The following is a 23,037-nucleotide window of genomic DNA, read 5'->3' on the forward strand; positions in this document are numbered from 1 at the left end:
GCATGACTGGAGCTTGGAAATGTTACACATCAGCCACCTATGGGATTCAGATTCTATATTATGCATCTACTGGAGTACAGTCTTCAGATTCAGAATGAGGCTATTTTTGTCCCATGGGAATTAAACTTGTTCCACACAAAATATCATGGAGCCAACTGGGAAACTATAGTTTATTTTTGAAAAGTAAAATGGGGAAACAATACAATTGGCAGAAGGGATAAGCAAAGGGAATCCCTTTCATTCCCCAAGTGCCCCCAAATAATCTGCTTTAACCCAGGTGAGAAAGTCTGGCCTGAGGAAAGAGTCTTGGACCGAACCAAAAGACCAACAGCAAATTCCCCAGCAGCAAAAAAGTGAATGGTCAGAGTTACTCATAGGAAACTAAGAAAAACATAATATCTTACTGAAGTGACTTCTCTTGCCTACACCTGCGTCTCTCTATAGCTGCAAAAACATAGACAATTCCTAAGAATTTTCCTTTCTGTCATGTTACTCATCATGTTCTGTGTTGAATGACTGCTGCAATTATAGCATTTTCATCACTGCAGTATCTGAGCACCAGAAGAATTTAGACCAGTTTAGTCATCTCTGTTTTTGCAGATGGATGGATTTTGTACCAGGTACCTTAGTCTATATGTTAACAATTTTGGGGAGTGCTAGCAACAGTGCAAGTGCTAGTGTAGACAGGACACTGGCATTTTCACCACAGAATTAGGTGCTGATACCAATCTCTCTTGTTATGAGGAAATGTTATGTTATGCTGCAGAGAAAAATCAAGTGCATTCAGACTGAATGGACAGACCTGGGTGCCCGTACTCTGACCTTTGATCTGCCAGTGGTGGATAAAGATCAGGAGCCCATATTGATCATGTTGAATCCATTGGCTGCCTTTTATTCTTCTAATCACAGTTGTTGTTATCTGGATTGCCATATCACCTGGTGGCACCCATTGGGAATCAGGGCCTCATTGTGCTAGGCACTACTCAAATATATACAATGAAAAGATGCTCTCTGCCCAAGGAGTTTACAATCTAATTGGTAGTGTTGCTTCACCCGCAAGCCCACCCATCCAGGAGAGGAAACGTTGCCCTTTGGTTACTTAATTCCTATCTCTTAGAGCAGTGGTCCCCAACGCGGTGCCCGTGGGCGCCATGGCGCCTGCCGGGACATTTATGTGCGCCCGCCTAGTGCCCAGCAGGGAAGAGAAGCTGCGGCCCAGCAGCGGCCGGGGACAGAGAACTCCAGGGCTGCAGGTGCTGGTGTTCTCTATCCCTGGCAGGTGCAGGGCTTCGGCTTCTCCGGGGCTGCAGGCTGCGGGCACTGGTGTTCTCGGTCCCCAGCAGGTGTGGGGCCGCGGCTTCTCTCCGGGGCTGCAGGCATCGGTGTTCTTGGTCCCCAGCAGGCGCCGGGCTACGGCTTCGAAGCTGGAGAGAAGCCGTGGCCCCTGCCCCTGCCGGCAGGGGCGGCTCTAGCAATTTGCCGCCCCAAGCACGGCGGCATGCCACGGGGGGCGCTCTGGCGGTCGCTGATCCCGCGGCTCCGGTGGAGCATCCGCAGGCACGCCTGCGGGAGGTCCACCAGAGCCGCCTACCACCCTCCTGGCGACCGGCAGAGCGCCCCCTGCGGCATGCCGCCCCAAGCACGCGCTTGGCGTGCTGGGGCCTGGAGCCGGCCCTGCCTGCCGGGGACAGAGAACTCCGGGGCTGCAGGCTTCATTCTATGTTAAAGTAAGAATAATAAACCTTGAACTGCTGGTCCAAATATATTTTACTTTTTTAAAATAAATAAGATGAAAACTGTTTATGATATTTATTTTGTAAAAACTCCTTAACTTTTCTTACAGGTAGATAAAAAAGAGCAAATTCACATGGTAAGATGAAAGAGTAATTGCCGAATAATTTAATTAATACCTTTTACATGTAAAATTACCCTTTTATCTTATGGATTTATATATTATGTAATATTAAATATGATTTTCATATTATTTAATGTACAAATACAAAATAAGTCTTGAAAAATTGTTGGCGCCTGCCATACGCTTCTGAAAACATGAATGTGCTACTGGCCCCAAAAAGGTTGGGCACCACTATCTTAGAGAGATCCCTCAGTGTAGTTTTGGTCAGTTCTGTCCCAAAGCTGTTCTTCTGCAGGGCTCCATCTCATGTCCTTCTTGTTTGGTGAGCATATGGGGCTCCTAGGAAGGTTAGTAAAGAGGCATGGGCTGCAGAGCTATCAGTAAACCCACCTATATACTTGTATTTCATCTGACTCGGCCAGAGCTATCATGTGCTTTACCCACTGTTTGGTAGAGAGAGTCACAGATGAGAGGTATTTGGATGAAGTTCAAGGGTAAAAGTGAAGTAGTGCAGGTAGATTTGGGGAAGCACTTGGAAGATATGGAAAGGATTACATCACTTCCTTTGTTGTGGGTGTTTGCCTGGCACTAGCTTTATAATCTGGAGGTGCTGTTGGATCCCCAGCTGCTATTCGTTGGCTCAGAGAAGCCTTGACAAGGACAGCTCACTTCCAGCTAGCCAAATAGCTATGACCACGTCTCTCTGATGCAAACCTTGTTACTGTGATCTATGCTCAGCATGTCTGCAATGCTCCCAACACCTTAGATCAACCTGTAAACTGAAGATGATGCAAAACACTGAAGCTCGCTTATTCAGTGGAGCTTCTTGTTGGGAGCACAGCACCTGGTATACAGGCTCCACACTGGCTGCCTGAGGGTTTCTAGCTAGAATTTAAGTTGTTGTTTTGGCCTGCTGCCTCTCTCCTGTGCCACACGGCTGCAATTGTGAGAAGCCAGGGTTCTCACTCTGGTGCTCCTTTAGTATGGAAAACGGGCACTTAGCAGGGTGCTGTCTTTGAGGTGCACTGAACTCTGGAGTTCATTCCCGCTACTATCCAAAATAGCCCAAATCTGTTGCCCTTCTGGGCACACTGTGAAGTCCCTCTTTTTCTCTAAGATTTAGGAGGGAGAGGAGTTTGCAGAGAGAGCTGGTACTGGTAGATGGCTTTTACCTCTGTTGGTTGTGTGGAAGCTACTGGATTTACTTCTGTTTGTAGTAGTGTGATTGAATTTTTTAACATATGGCTAAGGTGCCTGGAGCCATGAAGGGGCACTTTGTACTACTAGTGTATAAATTCAAAGAAAACAAAATCTCCTCCTTTCCCTCTCTTGTCCTGTTTTTAGCTAAGTCTTTCTTGTACTTTGTATCCCTAATAGAGATTGGAGGTTTAGTATCCCTTCCAACATTTTTGTCACCTTCTTTGTGTGGCTGATGTAAATGTAGAGCAACAATTATAATTTTACGGTTAGATGGTTAAGCCAGATAATTGTGTCTGGAGTAGCAGAGTGTATTGCTATGATGCCTCCTTCATATTTGTGAAGTGGGCATTGAGTTGTTATGTTCCCTGGTCTGTTCTGGGTGACCACAGTTGCAAGCAAGTATCCGCATCTGCCATAGTTTGTGCAGATATGGTTTAGGGTTGCCCATGAGGATTGTGGGAGATCAAAGCCAGGGATCTTTATTATCATTAACTATTATAACTCTAGATATTTCTTGTTACCCATATGAATATCCAGTCTCTTCTACATCACATCCTGTTGTCAAAGTTCTGCCTTGGCTTCTTGCCAAACCCTTCTTTTTGTCCCCTTCATTCACTTTTGTCTCTTTTCCTTCCTCCACACTTGGAATGGCAACATCCACTAAATGCCTTCACTTGTCCTTCCTCAAATCACCCCATGTGACCTAAGAATAATGTTGACACACAACTCTTCTTTCTGCTATTTGTGTCAGCTGTTCTATATTCAGTTCTGCCTTTAGTGTGTACAATTTTGTGGGAAAAGATTTTGTTCATTTGTTACATGCATTTTTCCTTATGTAAGATATGTCATAAATAAATGACATCTGACACTCACTCATAGCTGATTGGTGTGGGTGTGAAAGGAAGGGAAATGCCTCTCTGGCCCATGTGGCAACCAGCTCACAATCTGAAGGGTGAAATAGCATTATGGTCTCTTTAGCCTACAGATCTATGCCTTGTTTTTGGCTAAACGATCCAGCTATTCAAGCCCTGACCCCCTGATTCACAGAGGTTACCTACATGCTGAGTGAACTGATACAGGAACAAGTGTTTGGTTGCACAATTTCTGCCACAGTTAACTGAACTAGTGTTTCTTCTGGGGTTTTGCCTTTATAATTCCAGTAGCTGGGATGTTCTTTTCAGTAAGATGCACTTGTTAATTTTGTTACATGTTTTCCATGCAAACAGGGCAAGAAAGTGTTTCTTATAAAACATATCTACAAAACTCTGCATAGTCTGGTTACCAGCACTGTGAAAACCACACTATTATATCAAGTCCTTTATCCCAATCCCTCTCTAACCCAGCCCCAAGGGGACACCAGAAAAGTGATTATGCCAGACGTTGAAAATTATGGGGATTATTTAAAAATTTTCTATAACCTGAAGTTAATGATTCTGGTCACTAGAGGCTGGGAAGGAGCAAGGGCCCTTCTGCCTGTGGGCCTCCCCCAGGCACCAGCGGCATTTCTTCATGTCTGCCTCAGGTAAGGTTGCCAACTCTGACTGAAGCTATTCCAGGAGATTTTTTTTTCCCAACATGACATAATGTCATTTTCTTAAAATATCCTATTAAAATGTCCCAGATTGCTTTTACTAGTCACCAGGAGATCAATGTTGATTCTGGGAGATTCCAGGCCAATCCTGGAGGGTTGGCAACCCTAGCTCCAGGACACCCGCTGACCGCTGCCAGGTTCCCCTCCCCCAGACAACTGGGTCCCCGTAGAGCTCTCCCCTGTCCCTGCCCGCTCGGCGCTGGCCAGAGCAGGAAGTGCATCTCCCGGCCAGGACTGGCCCCTAGCCGCCGCATGGAGGAGGCGCTGGGCAGCCCCCACAGAGCAAGCCGGAGCTGCGGCTGTGATGGTGGGAGCGTGGCTGAGGGGCCCAAGTGGGGCAGTGCTCACTGCGACCCGCCTGCCCAGCAACAGGAGCCCTCATGGGCCGGAGCCAAGCAGGCGCCAGCTCCCCTGTGGACAGCGAGACAGACACACTGACAGCTACAGGCACCTACAGACATGCAGGACAGACACACACAGATACTGACAGACACACAGGGACCTACAGACACCCAGGGCAGACGCACACAGGTACCTGCAGACATGCAGGACAAACAGATGCTCAGGCACCTATAGACACCCAGGACAGACAGATGCACCCTTTGTTTCCTATCTTTTAACCAGTTACCAGTCCATGAGAGGACCTTCCCTCTTATCCCATGACAGCTTACTTTGCTTAAGAGCCTTTGGTGAGGGACCTTGTCAGAGGCTTTCTGAAAATCTAAATATACTGTGTCCACTAGATTCCCCCTTGTCCACATGGTTGTTGACCCCCTCAAAGAATTCTAGTAGATTGGTGAGGCATGATTTCCCTTTACAAAAACCATGTTGACTATTTCCCAACAAATTATGTTCATCTGTGTGTCTGACAATTTTGTTTTTTTACGATAGTTTCAACCAATTTGCCTGCTACTGAAGAGAGGCTTACTGGCCTGTGGTTGCCACAGTCACCTCTGGAGCCTTTTTTAAAAATTGGCATCACATTAGCCATCCTCCAGTCATTTGGTACAGAAGCTGATTTAAATGATAGGTTTCAGATGACAGGTGGTAGTCCGGCAATTTCACATTTGAGTTCCTTCAGAACTCTTGGGTGAATCGCATCGGGTCTTGGAGACTTATTAGTTTATCAATTTGTTCCCAGGGTCACCCGGGGGCGGGAGGGGGGGGCAGTGGGACAATTTGCCCCAGGCTCCACAGATCTTGTGGGGGAAGGATGACGTGCAAGGTATTAAAGGTGCTCACTTACATTATGGTTTATATCTCCCATATGCAGTAATTTTCACTGTTTTTGTCCCCCTCCAACCTCATATCCATTTCCTATGGGTGACCTTTCTCTAGGGGAAAAACGTTGAAAGGTGATAGCTTAAGTTTGTGTATAAGCTAAGTTGTAGCATTTCTGCACATCTCCTTGATCATTTCCTTTGTGGTGAGTAACCTTATGTTACAGTTTTGTAGCTATCTTCTGTGGTTGGGCCTAGTTCCAGCAAATAATCTGGGGCACAACAGAAATTAATTGATTTCCAAGACTTCATAAACTCATGTGGCCCTGGATGACATACATATGCTATATAGTCAAGTAACTATGTATAATTATTTTCGTTGTCAGCTCTCTAGCAGTCTCTTCTCTCCTGTATATCATCAGTCTTGAAGTCCTAGTGGAGTTTATGTTCAGATGGCCCTTTCTTCTTCTCCTTCATCTGGTCCAGCAGCCCTTCTGTTACTTCCTGTTCTAAACTCAGTTTGTAATGAGGACTTAAAGCCAGTAAATTGCAATAGCAGTCATAAGGTTTGCTTAGATGATGTTTTATTACTGTTTTCTGGCTGATTGGCCACTTCCCCTGCTGTCCCACAGGAGAGATAAGGACTGATTGTTTTCTACTTCTCTTAAAACAAATCTCCTAAAATTGCACCATTTATTCTTGAAAGGCCACCTGTGCCATCTTGCAAATATTCTGCTTTGAATGCATCTACTTTTTGCATTTCCCCATCCTCTTATTTTGAGGATGATTTGCCTACAGACAGGATCCTTGTTTCCTTAAACTCTAGAGCATCTCCTGCTCATTCCCCTTAATGTGAGAATCCCATTTGTGATGTCCCAATTGTTGGTTATAGAAAGAATTCTGATAAGTCTGAGGAGTCTGAGTTCATGTGAGGAATATGCAGCAGGAGCCTTTGTTTAGCACAAGGCACATACAAAAATGTTAGGTTGTATCTTGACTGGGCAATTAAAGGTTGCCCAACTTTATAGATATTCTTTTGCCATATTTGTCAATACAAACTTTAGAAGAATGCACACAAACAGCGCCTGGAAATCTGTCAGTATTTGGATCTACTCTCCCTGGAGCAAGGGGACTGGAGTGCTGTGTTTCCAGCAAGGGGGCAGTGCATAGAGCTCCTGAGCTTGACTGTCAAATGTTGATGTATCTGGGATACCAGGTTTGAGCACCAGACTTGGGGTTTCTCCAACTTAGGTCTTGTGGTGAAGCAAGAGCATCCTGTTGCAAGTTGCACATAGGACGTCTTGTTTGAAGTACAGCTGTTTCCATGAAAGTATCGGGGATCCGGAATAGTTATTTTGACGAAAAGAAGTTACATTTCATGTTAGAGGCATCTGTACCCTGGCTGACTATTCTGGAATATCCTGGCTTTTATGTCTTCTTCTCTTTGAGCAGTGTAGCTGTCTGAAAGATTCTCTCTCCAAACCGCTTCCAGTTGTTCTTTGCCTGTCTGTTCTGTGCGCAGGGCCGATGCAAGGAAGTTTCGCGCCCTAGGCGAAACTTCCACCTTGCGCCCTCCCCCATCCCTGAGCCCCTGCCCTGAGGCTCCCCCCCTCCACCCTGAGGTGCCTCCCACACAGCAGCTCCCTACCCTCCACCCTGAGGCGCCCCAGCTCACCCCTGCTCCGCCTTCACCCGAGCACGCCGTCACTGCTTCACTTCTCCCGCCTCCCAGGCTTGCAGCACCAATCAGCTTAAGTGCTGCAAGCCTGGGAGGCAGGAGACGTGAAGCAGCCACGGCGTGCTCGGGGAGGAGGTGGGGCGCGGAGTTTCCCTGCGTGCCGGCCCCCCCTTACTTGCTGCAAGCGGCCTTCCCCACGCTCCCCTGCCCCAGCTCCCTCCGCTTAAATGCCGGCGGCGACCGGGGCGGTCAAAGATCTGGCCGCCGTGGTCGCTGCCAAAGAAAATGCCTCCTCCCAAATCTCAGCACCCTAGGTCGCCTAAATGGTTGCACTGGCCCTGTCTGTGCTCATTCCTGTTTTGATGAGAAGATGCCACTCTAAACCCACAGAGCAGTATGCAGAAATATTCCTTGAATGTAATTGTTTCACCTGTGGGGGAATGGGGTAGCATGGATTCTGACGACATTCATAACAAATTATAAAATGAAGGAGCCAAACAAGTGCCTTTGAAGCTGTTGTTTTGCAGGGTTCAAAGTCTCCTTAATTAAGTACCTCTCCTTAATGGCCAGGTACCCTTCTCCTGTACTGTGATTGTCCCTCACTTTGTCAGTATAAATATAAATTACATGTTGTTTTTAACTATTCATCTCATTATATAGAGTATACAGACATACTTTCTCCGTAACTCAACAGAGAGGCTCTCCTATGTCTATACAAATAGCTGCTTTTGTGTGATCCTGCAAGTAGAAACGACCATACAAAATTCCAGTTGCTTCTACTTTTTAGTATGTACATTTGAGTAAATATAGTTAAAATGTATTTTGAAGTACCCATTTGAACAGGTGTTTTCCATTCTCCTAGAGGCAATTTGCCAGAATTGCTTATAAACCAGATCAGAAAGCAGTACCATGTAGCCCTAACATCAGGCACAGCACTTGAATTACATGGAGTGAGATGATCTTTAAGTACAAACAAAAAGTCAATACAATGTATGATGTCGCCTTCTACAGCACAGGTTTTCCATGAACAGAGACACCTGACTTAATTGCAGCGGCCTTCTCATTAGTGAGTGTTGAGCTTTATTTATGCCAGTGTGCTAAAGGGAAGCTACACAGCTCGTTAGTTGTCTCCCCCCTACTGTGCCAGGTGATCACAGAAACCTTATATATGTCTTAAAAACTGTCAAAGTCTAGTGAAATCCTGGGAGTTCATTAACTGCTTCTCTAGTCTTTCACTTGGTGTTACATAAACATTGCAGGAAACCCTAAGTACAGATAATCAAACACATAGTTAAGAGTAAAGTCTTGGCAGTTGAGAGCTGCAGCTTCTCAGGCTGTGGAATGTGGTCATGTAGCTTCCTATAGCTGGGGAGAGCTATTACCTGGGTTTTCAAACACACCTAGTTTCTGATTGAGCTGGTGTTAGCTGTGTGTGTCTCACAGATTGCAGTCTTAGAGAGGGTGTTACTGGATGAACTTCTGATAACTCTTCATTTCACTAAGTCCTTGTCTATACTACCGAGTTTTGTCGACAAAAGGCAGCTTTTGTCGACAAAACAGTGGATGCGTACATACTGCGATTCGACTTCTGCCAGCAAAAATACCGTTTGGATGACAAAATAAAACCACCTTGATGAGAGATGCAAGGATTTTTGCACAAAATTTTTGTCAACAAAGTGCCAGTGTAGACACCATGCTTGATTTTATTGCTTTAATTGGCCTCCAGGAGGTGTCCCATCCTGACTGCTCTAGTCAGCAGTTTGAACTCCACGGCCCTACAGCCAGGTAAACAACCACCTGCCCCACCCCCTTAGAAGCCCTGAAAAATTTTGAAATTCCATTTTTTGTTGGCTCGGCATGGAGAGGTCTCATTGCATCTTCCCAGGTGACCATGGCGGGTTATCGCAGCAAACGCTCTTCCGCTTGGACCACTGTGGATCTGCTCAGTATTTGGGGAGAGGAGGCTGTGCAGTCCCAGCTGCATGTGAACCATAGGAATTTTGATACCTACAGGCAAATTTCTCGAGGCTTGCGTGAAAAGAACTGTGATTGGGACATGCTGCAGTGCAGCGTGAAGATCAAGGAGCTGAGGCAGGTGTACCATAAGGCGAGGGAAGCAAACCATCGCTCCCGTGCTGCACCTAAGACCTGCCACTTCTATAAGGAGCTGGCCGCTATTCTCAGTGACAACCTCACCACCACCTCCAAGAGCCCCGTGGATATTTCGACAGCCCTGGAGGTGGCGGAAAGAAGACCTAACCCGGAGGACGAAGTCATTGATGAAGAGGTGGAGTTAGATGATGTGGAGCTCCTGGCAGGTATCTAGCCAGTCTCAGCAGTTGCTCTCTGGCAATCAGAAGCAGGAGAGGAGACGCCTGGTAAGTGGCTGTGGTCTGTGTGGCGCAGAGGTGGGTTCAGGGTGTAGAACTATACATGTCTGGCTGTGTTTCTGTGTGCTGGATATTTCCCTGTGCAGCTAATCAGTGCGGTGGAACGGGGTGTTGCTGCACACCAAGATCTCACGGGAATCCTCCAGAGAGATCTCTAGGAAAGTTTCCTGGAGGTACTCAGCAATCCTCTGCCAAAGGTTCCTTTGCAGAACTGCTTTGTTCCTTCCCCATGGTAGGAAACTTGCGTGCACCATCCGGCAATCATTTGTACAAGGATCAAAGTGGCACACAGGCAAGCAGCATAGGGACCAGGGCAGAAGCCACAAGCATGTAGTAGATGTATCCTCGCTTCCCTGCTTACTCTCAGCAGTGAGATATCTGCTACGATGATCTCTGCCTGTGGAAAAGTGTGGGAGAATTTTAGAATTTTTTCCCCTAGTTGGCTGCACCGCAACCCTGGCAGAGTGCTCTTTTCCCCATGTAGAGCGCCCCCTCCCCTAGCCAACACTCACCAGGCTTTGGGTGTTTGTCGAGATGTGCGGTTGCCAAGAGTCAGTGAGAAAGTGATTGTTTGGTTCTAATAAAGGAAAAAGGGTCATGGTAGCTTCTTGCAGCCTCTGCCCCATAACAGGGAGGGCTGGCAGTGCTGTTCCCTTGCATTCTCTCTGCCTCTAAATGAGGATTAGTAAAAATGAAGAATTTCCAATTACAAGTAGCTTAGTGAAGCAAAGGGAGAGAGTGCCTCCTCTTTTGACAGCAAGCTGGGTGGGGATGCATGCTTTACTCAGTAAATTGGACTATGTTCCTCATTAATTTTTTGTTTTAACCTTTTTGATCTGCAGTTTGTCGAGGTTTTGCTGTCCTTGAAGATGATGCACTGGATCACTGTCTGCAGGAACAAGAGAGTAAGAGCTGGAATCCACGGTAGGGAGCAGAGCAGAAGCAGTTCTGCCATGGCAATCCTTATCCCTTCTGTCCCCCTCTGACCTATTTCCAGGGGTGAAAGTAAGGCAGTACGGCTTACCGGTAAAAGGCAGCCGCCTGTACCAGCCCGTACCACTGACGTTAATGTCGCTGCCCCTCCCCCCACACCTCCAACGGGGGGCAAAAGAAGTAGCTGCCCTGGGGCCGCGATTTAAAAGGGCCCCAGGGATTTGGCCGCTGCTGCTGCTACTTCAGCAGAGCTGGCCAGAGCCCTGGGCCCTTTAATCGCCGCTGGAGCCCCAGGCAGTGTGGGCCAGGGAGCTCAGCTGGACTGGCTAGGGGACGCTGACCCCCCCCCAACCCTGCCCCTTCCACCCGAGGCCCTGCCCCTTTGGGGGTGGGGGGAATGGGGGACAGAGCGTCCCCGTACCGGAAAGAGCTCCGTTTTACTTTCACCCCTGCCTATTTCCAGGTTTTGTATGTGTTCCCTGCCTGCTTTTTCCACAGACACTGAAGAGCAGTGGAAGGGTGGCTGCTCCAGTGTGCATTTCCTCCAGTCCAGCTAGTTGCTGCAGAATAAAGCAGTTTGTTAACCCTCCCACAGTTGATTTTAGAGGACAAATGTGAGGCAGTCTGTAGCACCCCAGACCTTGGACAAGAGCCACTGACTGATTAAAGAGGCCTCCTAATGGTCACTGGAATGTATCTGTCCTACTTACCCTGGGCAGCAGATGAATGGCACATAGAGGCTGATTTTAATTTTGCATTTCACTATCCAAGTGCATAATCCCTTTAATTCTTCACTCCATGGATGATGTTTTTTGTTGCTGTTAATTAAATGGAGTCTATACAGCCTCAGTGACTCAAATTTTAGGACAAATTTGTGCACTTAATGAGAGGCAGGCTGGCCCAGGTCTTCTCAGGCAACATGACATTTAAAGGGACACTTTCAAGGTTATTGCAAAGATGAATTGGCCTTTCCTGGCAGCCATCCATGCAGAAGCTTCCCTTCGCCATTCCAGAAGTGGATTCTTATTTATCAAATAATTCTTAGTACTACAACAAATACTAATAAATCCTCCCTATGATGTCTGATTTACTGCAGGGCTGATAGTGATTGGAGTGGAAACCCTGCCTCCTTGAAAGGGAGGAGATAAACAAGAGTAGGGACCGAACCAGGGTGAAGAAAGAAGGTATTTGTACATCGGTTTGTTTATCATGGGGCACACAGCAAACTGAACTTTACCTGCTGTATCAGGGATGCAAGCATTAGCAGGAGTGAATTTGGATTAGAGGGACAGGGATACATCCACTCCTGCAATTTTGAAGGGGAGATTTACAGTACAGGATCACACCCCAAGAAGTCAGCGTTTGGCCTCCTATCCTTGTCCCTTTAATAAATATGTGGTTTTTTTACTGAAGCTTTTAACACAGACAACACCAAATGGAGGCTATTAAAATGGGGCTGGAAAATGTTAACTGGGGAAGGCCCACAGAAATGAGGTGTGGGCGGCTTCCCACTGCTCAGGTGTGGGGAGAGTGGGTAAGAACAGTATTGTAGCTAGAAGGTTGTATTGTCCTGGTGGGGCCTCGTCTGAGCAGCAGTGCCAGATATTGGGTTGTGGCTGGCCAGTCTTTTTCTTCTGGTTTTGTAATAATGGAAATAAGTTTTACCTTTCTTTACTTTTAGATTTTTATAAACAGGCCCCAGGGTGAGCTCTGTGCATAGTCATTATATAAAAACCCAGCTGGGATGATGCACAGGGAGAGCATTGTCTCTAAGGCAGCTAGGACACAAGATGTGTAGGTTGGTCTAGAAGTTAGTTAGGAGGGACATGTGGTCGTCTTCAGGGAATATTAACTTTTAGTCTTACATGTCACGGAGGCATAAGCAACATATTTTTATTTGGCGGTGGTAGAGTTTTGTCCACATTTAATAAGGTGAAATCAATGGATTTCTGTTCCAAACTCAGTGTTTCCTTTATTTATTAACGCAATCCCTAATTGTGTGGGGGGAGAGGGGGCAGGAGCCAAACCAGCCACTAAGCCCCCCCAGTTGTCTCCACCCATTATTATTATTATCTAGCACAATGGTGGTGTGGTCCAAGACTGGGGCTTGCAGGTGCTACAGTAATACAAAATCATCATAGTTGTTGGTGTTCTTATCTAAATCTAGATTTGGAATTTGGCTCATTATGTCAAACTTTTGCTTCCTTATCCACTTGTCAATGGAAAGTAATGAGTGTTCCCTGAGCCTCTCTAGGAAAGTGACTTTCAGTTTCAGCACTGTGAAACCACTGCCCAAAAACCAACTCTCACTTGAATATCCCTACAGTTAGTGGTAGACCACAGCTTGGAGGAAAAATGCAGGGCAGCAAATGATGTTCTGCTATAAGGAATATATTTAAAAACATAAAGTGAATAGTTTAAGGGCAGATAAGGTTAGCGTGGAAGAGAGGTTAGGAATCTCTCTTAAACTATTAGTTTAAGCAAAGAAACTGAAAGACAGAGAAGAAAATCAATCTCAAGTGTCTAGCTGAGGGGTCTGTTCTCCTGACAATGGTGAAGACTAAAATTCCTATCTTAAATTCCCTGGAACCTCCTTGAACATGCTCAATCAGCTTGTTATCTTTAAAAAGACAAGATGTAACAATAGTTAATTTGTTTTTAGTGAGATGTATTTATTTTTTCGCAAGAAACAAGTGATTTTTTTCAGAGGGGGTTGGGTGACAGGAGTTGCATGTGTTAATTGTAGCCACCGTGATTATGTATGATTTTTCCTTTTCTTGTCTTGTTTATACATGGGATAGTTCTTATATGATTCAATATAAGAAGCTTCTTTTCCTCCACTCTTCATATTTCATAATGTGACTCAGAAGGCAATTGTATTTGGCTTTTTGGTGGGATTTTAACTTATGAGACAACAGAATTCAGGACATCAGGTGTTGAACTGAAATGCTTCTGCCCCTGTGTGATGAAGGACTCCCCCCCCCCCCCCGCCTTGTATATTCCCTTCTTTGTTAGGATCACTGTCTTTGTTTCACGTTCTGATTTAAGAAAGTGAAGTTGTGCTTTAGAGATTTGTGTTCATTTTCTTCAGAGTGAACTTGTTTTTTTCAAGTCCACTTCAGGTGGCTCTGGGTTTGGAACAACAATCTTGTAAACGATACTAAAAAGTTGGTGTTTAAAAGTGCTTAAACTACTTAGGAATCTAAGTAAAATTTTCAAAAGTTCTAAGCTCCTTAGTCACTTAAGCACTTTTGAAAATTTTTCGGAAATTTTTTTTGTATAATTTATGGAATACCATGTTTGTATTTCACTATGCGTCTATTGTTCGTTCTATACATCATGCAGGCTCGCCAGAGATTAAGAGTGAATCCGGCATCCAAGTGTCTGTCACTTTCAAAACTGGAACTTAACTGCTTTTGAAAATTTTATCGTTTATCTTGAGAGGTCAGTACTGGCAACATTTCAGTTATATTCTCGCCTCTTCACCCTCCCCGTCTGCAACTTGCCACTTCACCCCCCCGCCCACCAACCACTCACCCCTACGGCACCAACTTCTCCTCTGCCAGGTGGGTGCTCGCTCACTTCCCACCCAAGCATCCGCCCCCATTCCACCCCCTTCTTCCAAGTCCCCACCCCTGTCCTGCCTCTTCTCCCCCTCGTGAGCCGTATCCCCGCTCCTTCCCCCCTCCCAGCGCTTCCTGATACCTAACAGTGCTTACGCTTTCCAGGAGGGACGGGGGGAGGAGCGGGGACGTGGCGCACTGGGGGACGGGAGGGAGGAGGCAAGGAGGCGGGAGCTTGGCTGCAATTTGTCCCCGTGGGTGCTCCCACAGAGCACTCATGGAGTTGGCGCCTCCCTCCCGCTCGCCTCCTTACCTGAATATCGGGACAAATGGTGTCCCGATCATACATTGATCGGAACAAAGGGTTAAATATCAGGACAGTCCCAATTTTATCGGGACATCTGGTCACACTAAGTGTGCTGCATGTTCAGAGCACTGTACAGACATTAACTAAACCTCACACCACCCTGTCGTGTGGAATACATTAGTGTATTCAAAGATTTACTCTGCAGCTTTTTTAGGTGGGTGGAGGATGTGTGGGGGATGAGGACAGTAGAAATTATTAATAGATTTTGTGGTTTGCTTATGAATCAGTCTTTTTTCAGTATGTTTCTTCCACGTGAGTAACTCTCTTTGGTGACTATTCATACGTTTAAGACCATTACTATAGAATCATAGAATATTAGAGTTGGAAGGAACCTCAGGAGGTCATCTAGTCCAATCCCCTGCTCAAAGCAGGACCAATTCCCAACTAAATCATCCCAGCCAGGGCTTTGTAAAGCCTGACCTTAAAAACCTCTAAGGAAGGAGATTCCACCACCTCCCTAGGTAACCCATTCCAGTGCTTCACCACCCTCCCAGTGAAAAAGTTTTACCTAATATCCAACCTAAACCTCCCCCACTGCAACTGGAGACCATGACTCCTTGTTCTGTCATCTGCTACCACTGAGAACAGTCTAGATCCATCCTCTTTGGAACCCCCTTTCAGGTAGTTGAAAGCAGCTATCAAATCCCCCCCTCATTCTTCTCTTCTGCAGACTAAACAATCCCAGTTCCCTCAGCCTCTCCTCATAAGTCATGTGCTCCAGCCCCCTAATCATTTTTGTTGCCCTCCGCTGGACTCTAATTTTTCCACATCCTTCTTGTAGTGTGGGGCCCAAAACTGGTCACAGTACTCCAGATGAGGCCTCACCAATGTCGAATGGAGGGGAATGATCACGTCCCTTGATGTGCTGGCAATGCTCCTGCTTATACAGCGCAAAATGCCATTAGCCTTCTTGGCAACAAGGGCACACTGTTGACTCATATCCAGCTTCTCATTCACTGTAACTCCTTGGTCCTTTTCTGCAGAACTGCTTCCTAGCCCTTTGGTAGCCCCAGGACCAACCCTTGGGGCACTCCGCTTGAAACCGGCTGCCAACTAGACATGGAACCATTGATCACTACCCGTTGAGCCTGACGATCTAGCCAGCTTTCTATCCACCTTATAGTCCATTCATCCAGCCCATACTTCTTTAACTTGCTGGCAAGAATACTGTGGGAGTCCGTATCAAAAGCTTTGCTAAAGTCAAGGAATAACACATCCACTTCTTTCCCCTCATCCACAGAGCCAGTTAGCTCCTCATAGAAGGCAATTAGGTTAGTCAGGCATGACTTGCCCTTGGTGAATAAGTACAAGCCTTTATGGCAATGGCTGAATACATAGAAAAATATTGTGTAAAATAATGTGATTGCACAAAAGCAAATCCAATATCCATAGTTTAGTTGCTATGAAAGGAATGAAGTAAAGACCACAGTACATTCAAGGAGAATTATTTTTTGAATTATTTGCTCTTTTATTCCAGCATGCTGAAATTGCAGAAATTTTCTTGGTTCTTTTGATATTTTCACAGTAGCTGCTGCCATTCTCTGCATTTGAGCTGTTCCGCTAATGCCTTTAACTTTAACCTGCCTAATTTGCTTGCTTGTTTGCTTGCTTTTGTCCCTCTTAAAAATACAAAATAAATAAAATATTTCCTCCTCTCCTTGCTCTAGGAAAATGATTTCCTCGCTTACCCACAGCAAATTGTAGACTCCTATATAGACTGGACTGGTGGCATAGAAACATAAGAGCGGGTTGATCTGGGTCTGCTCTCTTGGCCTTAATCAAGCAACTTCTTCAAGTTAGGAGGAGGAGAGCCATGTAGAAAATCATGCCAATCCCAATGGTTGTCTGTCTTTGTGAAGAACAAGGCTGTTGTGAAAATCTGTTTATATCTGCTGTGTAACCCTTACTATCCTCCATTTTATATTTGCATGTATATACAAGGGCATGCCAAACTTTCATGTCATTGGTGCAACCAAAGAGCAATCGACAGTGAGGAAAAGAAGGATTATTGCTTCAATCCTAGCATTAATACAAACAGCCCAAATGCAGCTGATGGCAGGGGAGGATGGTGCATATCAAAACAATACCATAGCTGGAAATATTCAAAAGAGCTTCTCAGTAACATTAATTGAGACTGTGCTAGAAATGACACCTGAAACGTGCTTAGGGAAAGCTGCCATTACACTAGACACCAAGCACCGTTCAGGAAAGCCTTTCCAAAGAGGAGTAGAGCCTGTGAAACAGCTCTGTGGAGAGGCTCCAGAAACTCTCCTTGCGGCAGAGACGGGGAGATTGGGTTCAACTGCAGTAGGACAAGGAATCAGAGAACACAGGGAGAAAAGGTACCTAGGAGACATTTCTCGAAATGTCCTGGTGAAAGCAAGCTCAGACATTGAGAACTGTCCTGAACACAGCTCCAGGGACAGAAGGTAGGTCTCACAGTCAGAGCCATCCCTTGGGTAGGGTGAATCGGGGCGATCACTCTGGGCCCCACACTTTGGGGGGGCCCTGCGGGCCAGTGCAATTGGCCAGTGCTATTGGTCCCAGAAGAGACTAATCCATCACTTCTTCCCTGGGCCCCCCTGCTCCGGGATCTGCACTTTGGGGGTTCCCGAGGGCCGGGGCGATTGGCCAGCATGGTTGGTCCCAGAAGAGACTAATCTATCACTTTTACCTTGGGTCCTGTGCCCCCCGAGGGATGGCCATGTTCACAGCAGAGCCAAAATAAGGTCTGTCACTCACATCTTCCCTTTAGGAAAGGAAACCCTGGTCTAAGATCAGGTACTAGTAATTAGACAAATTGGAGTTTAACCTTATATGGGCTTGCTTATTAGAAAATGCAGCCTACAAGTATAACTAATACTACACATACAAAGACACAATGGTAAAAGAGTTTGACCAGCAAATAGTGTATCCCAATGGGAATAATAATTTTACTGTTTATTATTATTCATATATTTGTATTACAGCAGCACCAACAAATCACCGGAATTAGAAACGGAAAATGCCATTTAATACACTCTTGTAGACTATTCCCCTTCAGCCATGTTGGGATTATTCCCTATGTATATTCTTTATCTAGTCCTGTTTAAAATGTACCAAGTGTACAAGAAAATCATCACCGCTTCTCTCTCTGCTCTTCTTGATTGATGGAGGGCCAGTTCTGTTTCGCTGTGTTTATAAAAGCTTTTGAGGGAGTCAATGGATGCTAAATTTGGAAAGTCAAATACAGTGTTTGTTTTGGAAGGGAGAATTTTTCCTAAGGCTGGTTGACTTGTGTTACTTCTCTTTGGCACCTTTCCCCAGTTTTGTCATTGTTGATTATTCTTTGATCCAGCATGCTGAGATTGGGAAGTCTTGGGATTCCCATTAGCAATAGCTTCCTTTTTGACCAACTCTGCTTTTCTGATGGACCCACCTCAGGTCTCTTTCAATCATGTCTGATACTTGTGATTTTGCAGTTCTGTTCAGATGAGAATCCCCAGCAGCCTTGCAGCACTAACCCCCTGAAATGGCAGCTGGCAGAACTAGAACTTGGGAATCAGGAGCAGTTCCTACAAGAAGAAGAACTGGCTTGGAGACTGAAGGAGGAGGAGTAGACTCATGCCTTAGGTGAACCTTGAGCAGAAAAGGGAGCACATTAGACCTCAGCAGAGGTGTTTCTCAAATTGGAAGTTCTAATCTGATTATGTTTTTCTAGGGGATTGTGTGTAGTACACACAATCCTATTTCCATTATCTAAAGTACACATGCCCTTGAGTCCATATACAGGCCACCTTGACAGGCTACTGGTTAAAACAACTTCAGTATCTCAGAATATTAAGATCTGTTTTTAATAAAACCAGAAAAAGTCACTTTGCATAGAAATAGCATAGATTGGGCTCTTTGCCCCTTAGAACTGTTGCTGCTGCCTGCTTTCCATTAGTATCTCTTACTATTGATTCTCAACAAACTTTTTAATCTATTCTGCAGAGAGGAAGGAGGAACCAGGAATGCAATGACAACTGTTGAACAGCCCAGGTGGCTCAGGATGAGGTAACAGGCTAGGTGCAAGCTGTTCACATTTCCCTCATCTGTTTTTCTTGGCAGTTGGAAAATGTCTTCCTGGCCCAAGTGTGTGTGTATAATGTGGCAGATATCAGGGCAAAATTCCAGGACTGTGGAAGAAGGAGGTGGCTCGTCCTTAAAAATACTTCAAAAAAGGGGAAACTCACTCCTTTCTTTAGCTTCCAAAGCCAATGCAACTTCATGGCCCAGTTGTTGGCATCAGAACAAATAAGCACCAAGCCCTTGAAGACGTATTTGTTGCCCCTGTAACATGCTGTCACTTCCTGGATGAGTCAGGCAGGAGATTAGGAAAGTGAAAGCCACACGTCCAGACCCCGTGGTAACTGCAGTAATAGGGGAAAACACACAGCACAATATGACTGTAAAATGGTGTTTGAATAAGATGTGAAATCTTGTAATGGTTGCCCAAATCTGGTGCTGGCTTGAGATGCAACTTGTTCCTGGCTGTCCTGGCGGCAGCAGCAGTTGCCAAGTATCTATCTTATTATTATCTATTATTTGTATTATTGTAGAACCTAGGAGTCCTAGTTCTAGACCAGGTCCCATAGTGCACATGCGGCTCTTCAGAAGTTAATATGCGGCTCCTTGTACAGGCACCGACTCCGGGGCTGGAGCTACAGGTGCCAACTTTCCAATGTGCCGGGGGTGCTCACTGCTCAACCCCTGGCTTTGCCACAGGCCCTGCCCCCACTCCACCCCTTCAGGCCCCCTCCCCTCAGCCTGCCGTGCCCTCGCTCCTCTCCCCTCCCCCACCAGCCTCCTGCACGCCACAAAACAGCTGATCGGGAGGTGCAGGGACGGAGGGGGAGGTGGGGCAGCCAGTGGGTGGGAGGTGCTGGTAACGGGAGTGGGAGCTCAGGGGGGGCTGCTGACGTATTACTGTGGCTCTTTGGCAATGTACATTGGTAAATTCTGGCTCCTGCTCAGGCTCAGGTTGGCCACCCCTGCCGTAGTGCTATACATTGTACAAACACAGAATAAGAAGATGGTCCTGCTCCAGGGAGTTTACAGTCTAAGGCAAGAGACAGACAGACACCGACTGACTGGGGGCTACAAGGAACAGAGAGACAGGATTGGTCAGCATGATAGGCAGTGTTCTCAGCACACCAGGAGTCTAACCATTGTCAAGTTTTTGTAGGCCTCACACAACAGAGTAGAGTGTTAAGAGAGGATTCTGAAGAAGGTTGGATGAGTTAGTTTTACAGGCATTTACCAAGAGCTTCTCTCAAGTGTACAAATCAGTATGGGAGATAACAAAGATACTTGTTTGAAAATTTTAACGAGTGAGTGATAGTGGCCAATTGGAGGTAGGAGCTGACTCTGAGAGATGATAGCTAGGAAGGGGATAGGTTGTGAAAGGTCTGGAAAGTGAAGACAAACAGCTTACATTTGATGCAGTAGAGACGAGGGAGCCAGTACAGGGATACAGAGAGAGGGGTGGCATGGTCAAAGTGACAGGCTAGGAAAATGATCATTGCATCAATATTCCAAATGGATATCAGTGGGGCAAGACTGCATTTGTCAAGGCTAGAGAAAAGGATTAAAGTATGTTGCAGTAGTTGAGACACAAGATGATGAAAGCCTAGACAAGAGTTTTTAGCTGTGTGGATGGATAGAAAAGGCTGTATCTTAGAGAGATCATACAGAAAGAATCTGCAAGATTTACACACAGCCTGAGTGTGAGGACCTAGCGAGAGCTCTGAGTCAAAGATGTCAGTGAGGTTACAGGCCTGAGTGTCTGGTGGAATGGTGGTGTTATCCACAGTGATTGAGAAAGCGGGGAGGAAAATTAAGAGCTCTGTTTTAGCATGTTTAGTTGAGTTGATGGCTACTCATCCACAGGGAGATGCCAGAGAGGCTGAGATTTTAGTTTGGAGAGAAGGACACAAGTCTGGGCTAGAGAGGTAGATCTGTGAGTCATCTCCATAGAGATGGTAGTTGAATTTATGTTTGTGGATAAGATTATTTGCCCTTGGGAAGCAGGTTATGTCCTTTCCTTTCAGATCCAGAGCTCGCTATGGTTACTTATGCATTGTCATCTCCAGGTTAGTTGGGTGCAATGCTGCCTGGATGGGGCTTCACACTTAAACTAGTTGGAAGTAGCAGCTAGTGAAGAATCAGCTCCCCACTTATCAAGCAATGTGTTTCCTGCTAAGAGCACATCACATGTTAGCTCTGCCAGGTGCACTGGCTGCCAGGTGACTTCCGATTTGATGCTATTGGCTTCGATCTAAAAAGTCCTAAATGGTTTGGATCCTACCTGCCTGAGCCCTCCTCATGTGATGAACCAGTAGTTGCGGTTGCCCAAGACATCCAAGCTAACAGCCTCCTGGTGTAAATGGGATCAAACTAGTGGCAGGGTGTTTCTCAGTGAGAAGTCCTTGACCCTATAACTCACTTTGCACCTTGGGTCACCAAAGCCTGAATTTGGAGACTTTATGCCAAAAGTCATGTTCCTGTTGGGGTGAGAAGGTTTTCAGAAAGTTTGTTTGTTTTATAGCTGTCCATGAAATCCTGTGTAATGCACCTTGACCTCTGGTAGATGCAGGACTGCCTATCTGTTGTAGGCAGTAGTTAAGGACAATCCCTTAGTGTTTGCATGTCTGTATCTCTGTCCATGATGCTGCTGGACCTTTAAAACCATGTTTATGTGCTCAATGAGAACTAACGTTCTCTCACATCCTGTCTCATGACACTCCAGGAGATTGCTAGATATATGCAGAACCAGGAACTGAAAGCCCAGTGGAGATCCCATGAGACAAACCTGGAGACAGAGAACAGTGATGAGGGGAGCAAATTATCTGAGCCAAGGAGAAGCAAGGACAAGAAGGTAACATGTTAAGTATCTACCACTTGGACAAAATACTCCAGGTCGCAAGAAGACCTAGCTAATGAGACTGAAGACAGTACATAGAGTCCTCTGTGCTTTTATAATTACAGCAAACAAATTAACTTGGAAATCTGTCCCAAGGGTTCTATCCCATCTGTCCCAAAAATATTTTTGTAAGGTAGGTGCTGGAAACAAAATTCCCCTAAGGGCTTACTGACCAGAGAAGAGGAGACGCCTGACAGATCAGGGCATCAGAACAAGCTGTGGAGGTTAGTATAGGAAAAATATAAATTAAAAATAAGCAAAATGCTTGAAAGTTTCTCTGCTCCTCACCAGTTCAAAAATAAAATAACCAATCCCCTTCATTTCCTACAAAGCAATCTCCATATTCTGGCAAGCCCTGATTTTCATTTTGCAGCTCCAGTGCACAGTTGACACAATTACCAGCACAGCTGTTCACAGTAATCACAAAGATGTAATTCACATAATCTAGTGCTGTCCATGCCAAGTGGAGTCAAGCTTCAGTGCTTTATTCACTGGAAGAATTGGTGATGTTCTATTCTAAAGGAGCTCATGCGAATATATCATCAGCTGATGGAACCAAAGACTCGGGCAGAAGCGACCCAGCAGGAGAGTGGGGTAGGAAAAAACGAGGAATTAAGAGAAACTTCAGCCAAATGAGGAGCTGGTAATGCTTACTACTGACCCTTTTCTCTCTGAGGGCTAGTGAGGAATCCAAGCAGCTGACCTCTGTTCAAAGTTCTCCAGATGTACTGAAGCAGCAAAGAATGGCATGTGTTTCTTTGAGCTGTGGCATGCATCTCTTTGTCTGGTTCAATAAGTAGACACTGGACACTTCTTACATGGATCTGGAGGCGAGAATAGGAGTTTAATTGGTCAGCCTGGTTAATGGCTACAAATTTATTTTGATAACTCAAATTCTCCTATTCCTGAAAAATTCTGTTTCAAATTAAAACCTTAAATTGGTGCCAGCCATTGAACTATGCCACCCTAATAACCTTCAGGTTAGAGGGAGGGCTGTTTAACACCCATAACCTTTAAAGGTCTAATGTGGATGTCATAGTAGTAGTCAGAGAGGTGATTGCAGCTGAGATCATAAGGCTGTGTGTGCTTGTAGCCTCTTGCACACACTTGCTCTCTAGCTGTGGTGGTTAGCTAACAATCTCGCTGGTCTGAGTGATACCACCCCCGGAAAGGAAAGATTTCATCACATAGTGCTATTGGGCAGACACCTACCAGAGGATCAAAACACCCACATTGAGGGAACAGCGGTGTAAAGCAACCTGCAGCAATTTCCATTATGCAGTCAGTGGCTGAAATG

General features: G+C 45.7%; 1 protein-coding gene across 1 annotated transcript in view; it reads left to right on the forward strand.

Annotated features, from left to right (window-relative positions):
* PER3 (period circadian regulator 3) overlaps positions 1-23,037 on the forward strand; it is a 64,392-nt gene that overhangs the window by 27,127 nt on the left and 14,228 nt on the right. Inside the window, 4 exon segments of the mRNA XM_039509574.1 lie at positions 9,558-10,858; positions 11,964-12,051; positions 14,213-14,311; positions 21,567-21,695. The gene's annotated coding sequence lies outside the window, so the exon portion shown is untranslated.

This window comes from Mauremys reevesii, linkage group 21, assembly GCF_016161935.1.
Source record: "Mauremys reevesii isolate NIE-2019 linkage group 21, ASM1616193v1, whole genome shotgun sequence".
Classification (NCBI taxonomy): domain Eukaryota; kingdom Metazoa; phylum Chordata; order Testudines; family Geoemydidae; genus Mauremys; species Mauremys reevesii.